This window comes from Anomalospiza imberbis, chromosome 9 (assembly GCF_031753505.1).
Source record: "Anomalospiza imberbis isolate Cuckoo-Finch-1a 21T00152 chromosome 9, ASM3175350v1, whole genome shotgun sequence".
NCBI lineage: Eukaryota > Metazoa > Chordata > Aves > Passeriformes > Viduidae > Anomalospiza > Anomalospiza imberbis.
Window position 1 is genome coordinate 28,751,295 of NC_089689.1, and position 12,092 is coordinate 28,763,386.

At 40.6% G+C, this 12,092-nt stretch overlaps 1 protein-coding gene and 1 long non-coding RNA gene across 20 annotated transcripts in view; one reads left to right on the top strand and one right to left on the bottom strand.

The window, feature by feature from the left end:
• Nucleotides 1-12,092, top strand: part of NFIA (nuclear factor I A) — a 409,015-nt gene that overhangs the window by 259,916 nt on the left and 137,007 nt on the right. The window lies entirely within an intron of this gene.
• Nucleotides 7,658-9,636, bottom strand: LOC137478832 (uncharacterized). The gene is made up of 2 exons (XR_011001836.1): nt 8,938-9,636; nt 7,658-8,535 (listed from the first exon to the last, which is right to left on the bottom strand). It is a non-coding gene; the product is annotated as an uncharacterized lncRNA (long non-coding RNA).

The window sequence follows — 12,092 nt, forward strand, 5'->3', positions numbered from 1 at the left end:
CTGGCTTTCCTTTTAGTAATAGTTCTTTCACAAAAGGTATCCATTTCCCTTTAGATTTTTTGTCTTTTTTTGTTCTGCTGGGGTTTTTTTTGTTGTTGTTTTTGTATTTTACTACATACCATAACATGGGAAATAGTCCCTCCAGGCATGACAGTTTGAGATGAGGATGTGGTAAGTTGAGGATCTATGTTGTTGTGTTGGATTTCTTCGTGCCTCCACACATCCTTAAAGCACTGTGACATGCACTGACTTGGAACAACTAATCCACACCTGGTGACAGGCTACATCACCATGGCTTAAAAAAATTTCAGCCTCTTCCCTCGTGTACAGGAAGGGGTCATGTTCCCCATGCCTGCCACAGGATGCTAACAGATATAATAGTCAGGACAGGGAAACAGAAGGATCTGTTAAAGGGAGTTGTCGTGATAAACAGGTGTGATATTCAGGTTGCTACTTCAGGGAATCTCAGGAAAGGAAGCTGGGTAGCTGAACCCCAAGCAGATGGTAGGGTTTGTCTTTGCAGAAGGCAAAGCCTGAGACAAATTTTGATGTGGTTACACCGAGGCAAACCAGGGTTGACTCCACAGGGTGGCTAAGGACTGTAATGGAAAACAGCACAAGCTCCACAACTGCTTAGTATTTTGTCTTTAAATTTTAGGTTGTTATAAAACTGATAACTTTTAAATTAATGTGAATGACTACAGGGTGTTGGGGACAGCCCTGTCACAGCCCAAACTGTTTTGGGTGCATAGGTTCCCCAGCAGTGCCAGGGCTTGGATTAATACTTGGGCTCCAGTTAGCAGTATGTGATGTGACTACTCACACAGGTTTGCATGCTTGAGAGCCGGTGGTTAAAGTTTGGGATTCACAGGCAAGTATAAGTCTATGGAGGATCTACCTGTGGAAAACTTTTAAAGGCAGTAATTGAATGCACTCCAAAAAAGAGGAAAGAAAAACAATTCTCAAACAGAATATAAATTATGTCAAAACATGAAATTAATAAGAATGGAGGAGCAAAAACATGTAGTGTGTTAAAATAATAAGTCACTTTGTGCACACACACAATTTATTAATTTACAGTTGTGTTTCTGGAGGCAGTATTTCTGTTCCTAGCTCTCAGTTACTTCAGTACAGAAAAATGTCAATTTCCACTAAAATTCTGTCAGCATTGATATCAGTTTTATCACAGTTATTTATAACCCATATACCAACCTGAATATAATTAACTGTATATAATTTGTAGGGCTTGCCAAATAGCGAACAGTTATTTGCTACCCAAAGTATTTGTGTAATTAAAAAAATGTCAGCTAGTGTATTAGAAACATTTCATACAGCTGGCTAAATAGTTCAGAACATATTGGTGAATAATATATTAATTCACTGATGTACTACATATTGAATAAATTGTTTTAATAAGTGAAATTGCATTTGGCCCATTAGAGTTGACTCCAACTCTGCAAAGTATTGAGTCGAAGGGAGCTGAGGGCATGACAGAGGAGGCTTTATCAGGTTGTTAAATATTAGGTCTTGTGAGTTCAGCAGTCAGGGGTACACTTAGGAGCACTACTGAATGAAGAATACAGTTCTCCAAGACACTGTTCTCCCGAGGTCATTCAAATGTGGTAACTGGAACCTTTCTAAGGCATAAGAGTACTTTTGTACTTTTGCAAAATCAATACGGTGCCGTTAATGCGAAGTTCGCTTTCTCAGTCTGTAATTACTAAGGTCAATATTATACAGTCGTTATTAAATAAAGATAAAAAAAGTTCCCACCCTGTATCTAATCAAATTTCAGGTTCTGTGTTCTGTAAGTTCATGTTATAACTTTGCCATGTTAACGAGGAGTTTGTGCAGCGGTGCTGGCTGCACCGTGCAGCTATGTTGCTGTAAGTGCTTTCCCATATGGTGAGCCGTGCCTGCAGCAGCATATAGCACTTCTGTGTGGTGTCATGCTCCCCTCTCCCCAGGTTTTATATGCCTAATTCAATACCAAGGCAAGTCGAGTTAAAGGGGGAATCGAGCCCCTGCTTTGTGGCCCCTGTGCTGGCTGTCTCCCTGTCCTTTACCTGTGAAGATCCTAAGGCAAGAGGCCTTCGGAATGAGTTTCTGTCGATGTTTTATGTCGGTATCAATTCCATGAGATGCACAAGAGATTTTGTGGCTTCCTATTGTGCTTCTGTACTCTATTCAGAGCAGGGAAGCAGTAAATTTAGAGAAATAGTAGCATGGGTTTCTGTATTCTCAGTATTTTTAAAAAATTCAGTAATTGGCGTATTATAAAGTCATAAACTGCTACAATTTTTACTGCAGTGTCCATTCAAAGGGGGCTTCTGGATCGTGGCAGTGATAAGCAGGCAGGGCTGTCTGTTGGGTTACTTATCCATGGCACCAGGATCATCTGTTGTTCAGATGTGTGAGCTCCGGCCTCGGTTTCCGTTCACGGTTGCCGTGTATCATCGCAAGAGTGATGATAACGCCTCTTCAAGGTGGCATTATAGTGACAGTTTAACATGGCAAACTTCTGCTTGGCAAACAGACAGCGACTGTTAGCCAATATTGGCTGAGACTCGCTGATGATACCACGTAGTGTATCCTTAAAGAGGATAGTTCTTTGGACTTGATCCCGCTCCGTTTTCTCTCATGTGCCTCTCAGTCCAAGGAGGAAAAAAGAGAGCAGATAAATGTATCAACCCTCCTTTTTATGGCTGTCTCCACCCTTCTTTTTACAGGGGTATGCGGAGGAATGGTTTCCAAATATAGGCTTTTTACTGTCTTTCCTTCCAGGAAATGGTCTGGAGTTTGCAGAGTCAGAAATCCTACTTCTGAAGTGCTAAAAACAGGGTTTAGCATAATGCTTATCACTGGGAGCTGTTTCTTTTTCGTGAGAGACTCAAGAGAGCGCATCCCAGTGAGCCCAGCCAGGCAGGATGGCAATCTCCCTCCGGCGGGTTTTTGGGTTAACCAAGTTAGGGTAATCTCTGGCCGGTGCTCAGTAACTCAGCCCTGAAACTCTGCAGCTGGAGACCTCAAAAATTCCTATTCCTCTGCCCAAACATGCTGTCATATCCTTCTTTACCACTAGAGCACAAAATTCAGCAATCCGCACGACCTGCTTCTCAATCTCTACTGTTAACTTCTAGTAAATAATGCATTTGGGATTATTTAAAATAGTTTCCTTTTTAACATGTAACTTCATTATGATGCTCTCTAAATGCCTGTCAGTGAAATAACTGTGAATTTTAACAAGCATGCTTTAAATAGGCTGCTTTATGTATAAATGTAAGTTAACATCTTAACAGGAATTCCATTTTAGTATCTATCGTAATGTTTTGATGATCCCTTCTGATACCTTCTGTGTACCAAGAGTCTCATTCCTCAAGTAACATTGTGTTGTTAAAAGGTTGTTCTTATTTTACAGCCTTATTTTGTGAGCTTGGTGATGCCAGTGGAAGCGTACAGGCCCTTTTTCAGACAGCAGCAACTGTAACTCATGTTCTCAAGAACAGGGGGTGTGCAGGTGTGCAGATGTAGTTTGCCAGTTGTATTGAGACCTCTTATTGTAATTCCTGCACGATTTTTCTCTCTTGATCTAAGCTTTTGGACTCCCTTTTGGCAACTGGCATTTTTGCGTGCTTTGGTCACAGTCTGCTGGGCATGTGGATGGGTTACTACGTGGGTGGAAGCGGAGTCGCGCCGCGCTCGGTTCAGGAAAAACATTGCTCCAGAGCAACTTCGTCTTGGTTTGTTTTGGAAGGAGCCGTCACGGATCTTGGCTGGAGGCGAAGCTGTCAGGGTGAGGGTCATGACGAGCTGTACGATAGCAGTGAGGCTGCAGGAAAGCCGGTGTCACAAGCCAGAAAAAGTGCCGGCCCGAAGCCGAGCAGATTTACTTTATCCCCACCAGAGCTCAAGTCAGATTGCCGTCTTTACTGCTCCGACAGGAATTTGCCAGCCCTTCTTAGGTGCCACCCCAGACATCTCAGGAAGATGCATCTTACCACGTGCCTGTCCCAGCAGGACTGAGCTGGGACTATTCTCTTTTCCAGAAATACATTGCAAATTGTTGGGCCAAAATAGAATGTGTAAGTAAAGCTTAGAGGTAATCTCTGCTTAAGCATTGACCCCGGGCCTTAGATTTATAAGCTTATTCCTGCTGTCCCACCATAAAACTAAAATACCCACTCCAACATGTAGCATTTACATAATAGTTTGGTGCAGCTTTATGAATGTATGTGCTCATATTTTTCCGCTTGCTGTGAAAAAGAGAGTCCTGAGGACTTGATCCAGCCTGGCTGTTCCAGTGCAGTGCAACTTGATCCCGGTATTGCAGAAGGTGGACTCATCGCCTGGGGAGAGTCACATCACTTTCTTGGGAATGCCGTGAAGAAAGCAGCTGTAAAGTGTCTGTAGGGCTGCCCAGAGAGCAGCTGCTTCCCGGGTGTCCTGGCCATGGCCCCATAGCTCTGCCTCCTCTTCCTCCAGGGAGGAGGATGGGGGTGCCTCGCACTTGGGCAGCACCCACTTGGGGCAGGACAGCTGCTGCTGGGAGCTGGAACCTCAGCTTTTTTCCTTCAGGGACCTGGAGATGAGCAGAACCCTCTAAAGTGGATAAACAGCTGCAAAGTGAGTTTTGCAATAAAACATGTAAAATATGTAGTATATAAAAAAAGAAAGTTATTAAAAACTTAAGATCAAAACATTCCAGGCATTATGGTCTGTTCCTGCAGAGCTGTGTAAAAAATGCTGGAGCTTTACAAATGCTGGAGCAGCAGAAGAGTTCAGATATGTCAGATATTTTGGACCTTGCAGCCCATTAATATAACAAATTAAAAATAACAGATGATAGTCTAACTCTTGAGATTGTAGCACAGTCCTGGTTTTAAATGCAGAAGATATTTCTGGTTTTTCACAACAAACTCATCAGGTTTTTACAGAAGATTTTCAGAGGTTTCTTGAGTGCTTTGCTAACATTGTGACTTTCAGTATAAAATATGCACTAGGATTTACACCCTAACCATACATTTTATAATTGGAAAAGGGTGTTCCTGTGGCTGAGATTCAGCTGCAAAATCCATAGGATTCAGAATCAAGCTTTCATTTTGAACTGTGGCCACGCAATCTCCAAATTAAACATGAAAATACTAGCTAAGAGATGAATATAATGAGTGGAACAGATGATCTGCAGCAAACATGAGATATTTCCTTTTAAATTATGAATCATCAAAATCACACCTATAGTTATTATTTTCCCAGTCTCCATGGAAGGTCAAAAGTGCCATCAGCTAAATGGATGCAAATCTAGAATACTTTCAGCAAAGTTACTGAAACATGCAGCAGACTGATTGCATTGATGAAGAAAAGGAGATGAAAAATATATGGCTTTTTTAACACCTTCTTTCCATAGTGTGAATTGTTTTAAGGTTTATTTAATCCTAATTAGATATACATATTGTGTTTTGAAAATAATTTCTTTTTAACCTATTGTTGCAGTATGTGATCACATATTTTAAGGGACGAGTTTGGGACTTGCCAGTTGCAAAAAGCACCTCTAAGTTGTCCAACTATAAAAGTCAGATGTCCTCAAACACCATTTGAAATGATAACCATTTTTTTTTCAGCCATGCCGTAGCCTCCATATCTTACTGTTAAGAAGCTTCTTTTGGGACCGAGACAGGTCACGTTGGAAGTCAGTGGCTAATCAGCTCCCACTGCACACTGTCTGCTTTCAGCTTGAATTATCTTAGGCAGACATCCTGGCTAGCTGCAACACAAACCTCTGATGGCTTAAGCCTGAGAAGACCTGAGTTTGGCAGCCACTAAGTTAGCGATGAGGAGAGGAAAAGAAATCCTATCTCTTCTGGTGCTTTTCCCGTCTTGGTTTCCCCACTAGAAATCAATAGGAAGGTCGATAGTTGGTTTTGAGTTGTTCGCTACATGCTGGAGTTTTCTGATGTAAACCTTGGGTGTCTGGGTTTCAGACGCTCTAATGTGTCAGGAGGTTTGATAGCTGCCACTGCCATCCCAAGTTACACTTTATGTCCAGTGACAGCCTTTGTAACATGAGAAAGGGATGAATTCAACAGTTAGAAGTACAGATCAATCTTAGACGCTCACTGCTCGGGGGGAGGGGACAGGTTAAAATTTTTAGAGAAATTTATTATGGTGTTTTTTGAACTATATGCTGAAAAATTCTTTGTGAGATAGGGCTACATGGAGGTAACATCATTTTTTTCCCCAAGATACTTTTGGCATCATTCAGAACTCCATGAGTGTTGGGTGTCTTTGCCCACTGCTAAGTAGAAATTACTCAGCATGAAGGTATAGTGGCTGGGGAAAGTTTTTATTGATTAAAAAGCTCCCATTCAGGGTTCTTTTGTTAGCACTTCCATAACCAGGACAACTAAGATAATAAGAATATTGCATAAATGGTATTCTGCAACCTATGTTTACTCTGTTGACGTGAAGGACCTGTATCCATGAGGGAAGTTTGAGTTGTGGCAGGGAAGCTTGAGCTGTGAGCAATGTGCAGGTCTTTTCTGCATTTATTGAGTCTTACAAGCATTGGTACAAGAGTCATCTGTGCATCTCTGTAATATGGATTTGTCTTTTGTGACAGTGGTTTGATGTGTATCTGCCTCACCTGCTCTCATCTTTTGTCAGATCTCTGCAAGAACCCGTTTGCTCCCTCGCTTCTTGAGTGACAGTTCTTTAATTCCTGAAGAACGTGTCATTGGTGGGGAAGGTTGCTGATGTAATTCTTCTTCTGCAAATTTGGAGAAGGGGTAGCACTTCCTCTGCAACAATAAGATAACACTCTTTATTTCATCTTCTACTCAATCTTCACACTAGAGGAAGTTCTGTCCTTGGATATACACATGGGCTTCATCAATTGGCTTCAGTGGAGAGCAGCTGAAAGTTAAGCCTGGGCCATACACATTTGAAAAGCATAATCCAATCCTCCCAGCCTTTCTCCCAACATATCTTTTGGTAGCCTTGGCAAACATTTCAGTGAGGGCGTCCATAGAATCCGAGGAAAATGCTTAAGCTGTCCTGCCTTACACAGATATTAATTGCAGATGTGATTTTTAGATCTAAGAAAATCAAAATGTTTAAAGTGGACCTAGAAAAGTCTTTGAAAATTGTGACGATACATCTTTCATATTACCAAAATGACACTGTTATTTAAAGCAATGAAACTGCTCTTTGAATTCTATCTCAATATTTAACCAATAATATTCAAAGATGTTCACATGAAGCGAGTATCTTACCCCAGTACACTTTTAGATATCAATCATGCTGTATTAATTGAAAGGATTTGGTCTAATCTCATAAAGAAACAGGCAAACTCTTGGCTTTTCTCTAAAGTAAAAATATATCACTCATGTCATCCATTACTGTGCTATAATTATGGTAAGTGAAGCAGAACAGAATCGATGGAGCAATTTATCAATGCATTCCCAACTATTCCTGCACAGCTGACGTCATGCGACTGCAGATACTGTCCTTCAATATAAAAGATACCCAGCAGTGTCAAGACTTTATTCTGATCTACTCCAGCATAATATTTTCATATTTAATATTGTCATTTCAATTATGGTTTAATTAATTTATTTCATTCACTATGAAATTACACTTAATTAGTTGGCTTTTAATTCCCCCCCTCCAGATTAAAATTTCAAAAGGGCAAAAAAAAGGAGGGAGAATAAAAATCCCAGACATCATTTAATTCAGACTTCAAGGTCAAAAACCCCTTATAGTTTAAACTTTATGCTAATAGAGCATAAACTTGATCTTTTCTGTTCCACTCTAAATTATTTCAAGATAAGAAGCAGAATATAATGTGTGTAGTAAGCATTTCCAATAGACATTTTTCTTCAGATATTAAATACTTCCCCAAAATGTCATTTTAATACTCGGATACTGTTTAGTACCTTCAAATATTTGCCTTTTTGCACACTCTGTTTTCCAAGTGTTGAGTTTTACCCATATATTATCTTTTTAAGTTTTATTCAAATAGGCTGACAGAGTTAGAGCCTCATGTAGACTAAACTTTAGTGCAGCAGTCCTGGAGATAGCACTGTTTGTTCTGTAAAAACACTCACCCCGCATTCCTCCTCAAGTTATTAAATGTGTTTACACTACATTAAATATGAAAAATGAACTTCTTCAGCAAAAGGATTGTTTAAAATACTGGGAGAAATATGGCCAGAATACCTTGCTGTACCCCCTGGCCCCGAGGAGTGGTACTGAGGCGCTTCGCTTGGCTCTTCACAGCACTTTTCCTACTCCTGGGCCAGAGCAGTTTTTGACAGCCATGCCTTTCTGCATCTGGCACAAAGTCTTCCTTGGGATTTTGGCACTGTCAGAGTGAAGGGCGTTTGGTCCAAAAACACACTGATCTCTCAGGGTGGGGAGAAGAAGGGAAGTGTTTGTTTACAGCTCGCCCCGCCATCGGGCTCTCTCAATAAACCAGCCTTGCCTAAGATGTCTGGCTGCTGGGATGACTTTTTTCTCCTCAAACTTTTCCTTTTTTCTCTGGGAGAGAAGCACATGGAAAAGTTAGTCAGGAAATTAAAGCTGCAAAAGTAGTTTTTTCTCACACGACAGCTGCGGGTTTACGTGTTGTTGTGTGCAGTCCCCCTGTCATCCCATTTCCTCCTTTGGAGGGGCCTTTGGTCCCAGTGGGGTTCCTGGGGCCTCGTTAAACATTGATGAAAGGCAACACGTCTTCTGTGTCCCAACATCCATAGGGTCCCTGTTGCACTGTGTTCCCATCACCAGGACCCCCTCATGGGTGCCTCGGTGGGGCTTCGCCAGCACCGTGCTCTGGAAAGGGTTAAGGGGCCCAGGCGGCCCCATGGCAAGCGCAGTGTCCGTCTGTCTTTAAAGATGTACTTATAAACACCTGCAGGGTGGATTTCTGAAGGGCAAGTTTACCTGATATTACACAGTATTGTTTAATTTGGACTATATTTAACCAGCGCTGTGTTGAAACAGTGTCGGCGAGCTCTGAGAGCTTGCCAGGCACATTCTCAAAATGGTTGCCAAGCTGTAAGATGGCTGCCAAGGTCTGACTGCACTGAACAGGTCCAAAATGGTGACCAACTTCTCATCATTTTCCTGCTGCCGAATTGTTGGGTGGTTTTTTTTTTTTAGTTTTTTTTTTTTGGCTTTTTTTTTTTTTTTTTTTTTTTTTTGTGCTTGTGTGTGTGTGTGCGCGTGTGTGTGTTTTGTTTTCCTTCCCAAAGTAAGGAAGATGCCGGACTTGGCACCGGCCTCTTGGCACTACGATTTATAGTGTCATCCAGAGATTCAAGTAGTTACTGTGTTCTTGTTTCACAGCACTTGGCAGAAAGCTGCCGAGGGGAGGACGTGAGGTGAAATAGCCGGTGTAAAATAACATCAGCGTTTTCCTTCCTTGGCTAAAAAGTACCAAACACGTTGGGGGGGAAGAAAAGTTATACAAACCCAGTGTAGAAGGTAGGATATTTGGAAAGAAATCAGCAGAGTGCAGCTTTGACCAAACCTCCAGACTTTCTTTTTGAACTGTGTGTCTGAAGTGGTGCAAACTTTATCTCCAACAGGTTTAGGATTATCTTTTTATATATGTATATGTACATATATATTTTTTTTCCCCTGCATTTGTTTACTGGAGTTTATAGCAGTTTCTTTCTGGCAGTTGTGCTACTTAGCAGATTGAAATAAAATCATAAGGGTGAATTAAAACACACTGCTGTTAGTGCTGATTAGAATTTTAGCTTAGTGTAAATACCGGATGCAGTGTCCAACTTTTCAGGGACTTGGCATAGACTCAACAGGGATCTCCGGGCTGCACAGGAGAAAGTGTGTGCTTGCAAGCTTTTTAAATACTTGGATAGGTGAAACTCACTGCTTCTGCTGGTGTGCGAGCTCATTTGGTGCCTGTGAAATGCATTATGCAGTCCAAGGTGGCCCGAAAAAAGAAAGGAAAAAACCAAAGGATAAGAAGAAAAGTCAAATAGTTTAAGTTAAGAACTTTAAATGTATGGATTTGTATTTTTATGCTGACCATCCCATGCTAAATGCTTGCCTGTGCATACAAGCAGTAAATACAGTCCCAGCTACTTTTTGGATGGCACTTGAAATTAAACAGATTGCCTAAGGACAAGTAACTTTGAAAATACTAAATGGTCCTCTATGCAGCTGGAAAATATTTGTAGTTATAGGAACAGAATGGTAGATAGAGGCTTTTTTTTGATGCAAATACCTACATTCAGGTGGATTATATTAGTAAAAACTCCCTTTCTCATAGTCTCACTCTCGAATTACTTGGTATATTTTCCCTGTTTAAGCCAACAGAGGAAAATCAAGTATTATCATCCCAGGTGATGTGACAGCTTCCCTCCACCCGGTGTTTGTGAAGTATTAAAGCAGCAACAGGATCCACACCTAAATCCAAATGCTTCATCTCTGCTATTGCACATCCTCTACTCGTGTTGGGTCAATGGGCCACATCATTTCTCCTGCAGGAATGGCAGGACCCTGAAATCTACTTTGCCTTCATCCATTTGGTTGAGGAAATTCATATGGATGCAGATGTCTTTTGCAGCAATGTTTGCTGTTTATATCCACATTTCTCCCATAACTTATTCCTTTATGTCTTCGTAGAGGTTATAAACATCCCTTTAGTTCAGATTCACCCTCGTTCATTGGCAGCCTATATTTCCATCGTACTTCCTTAGACCAGGGTATTATTTTTAATGATGTAATTTGAACTCTTGATTCTGTGGTGAAAAGATGAGATTAAGACACAGAGCCTCTGAAAAAAGTATTGGAGACTGGTCAGGGCACATGGAGTTTAATTGAGCCAGATGCATTTATTGAGTTATATACCAGATTCTCTAAAATATTTTTCAGGATATCTTGACATTATACATGACCAAAATTTAGAGCACTTCAAATTCAAGGGAAAAAAAAATCAAGAAAAGTCTTGCTTATCAATGTAATAAAAAAATTGGTATAGAAACTCAAAGTGAACCCTCTTTAGTGTTTAAAAATCTTAGTGAAGACTTTTAAAGAAAGATTGGAACAGGATACTGGTGTCATGTTCTCAACTTCATCTCTCTGCCACTTTAATAAAACCCTGTTAATTCAAAGGATAATGTTTCATCTGCTTTAAATAAAAAAAGTGCAGTGTTTAGGAGATACTAAACCTAGGTGCGGCATGCACACTAGCATAATATGCATCACCACTTTTAAAATTGAATTTCGGGGTTCATTCTTGCTTTTGTGTTTGAGATCTAGGTAGACAAAACTTCATAATCTGCTGCAAACCTAATTTTCAATTACAAAAGTTGACAATTTTTTTATTTACATAAATATTCAAACACATCTAGTTTAAAAACTGAACATAACCTTTGATTGTGAAAAATTTGTGAGCCATTAGGACACTTGTGGCTTATCCTAAATTATCTCTGGTCCATTTTATCCCGCATATTAGGGTGGCTCCTGCACGTAAAGATTGTCTTCTGATTTATGCATCAGTAAATTTTCTTTTGATTTAGGAAGGGAATTAGCTCTGTGGTACTTTTCTTTAAGTAGCCATTATTAGCTGTAGATTCTGATGTCGTTATACTCTTGTATAATGGCAACAGCTCTACTGAAACTAATGAAACGCTGCAGTGAGTATTGTGACACGGGTAGGACTGAGCAGAGGATCAGTTCTTTAGTTTACAACTTTTCAGACCTGCAAATTTATCTCCCACGAACAGCAGTGAAATCCTTCAGCAGCTCTTGGCACTTCTGCTTGTTTGTATATTCCTCATGTACACATCATGTGCATCTGTGTGTGTCTGTGTGTACGTATATATGATATGTGTAAAAGTACTTTTTATATAGTAACTTTCTGCATAGGGCAACCCAAACAGCTGTTATTCCTTTTTATAGCTTCTTTAATCTATGTGCCAACAAGTCAGTTTACAAAATCTGTTTTGTTGATGACTGCTGCGATAATAATTGTGGTGTTTTGTGGCTTGGCAAAAGCCTGGGGTCTCCTCCGAGGACTCTTGCCAAAGCCTTTGAAGGGGTTGAGGTGGATTCACTGCCAAAATGAG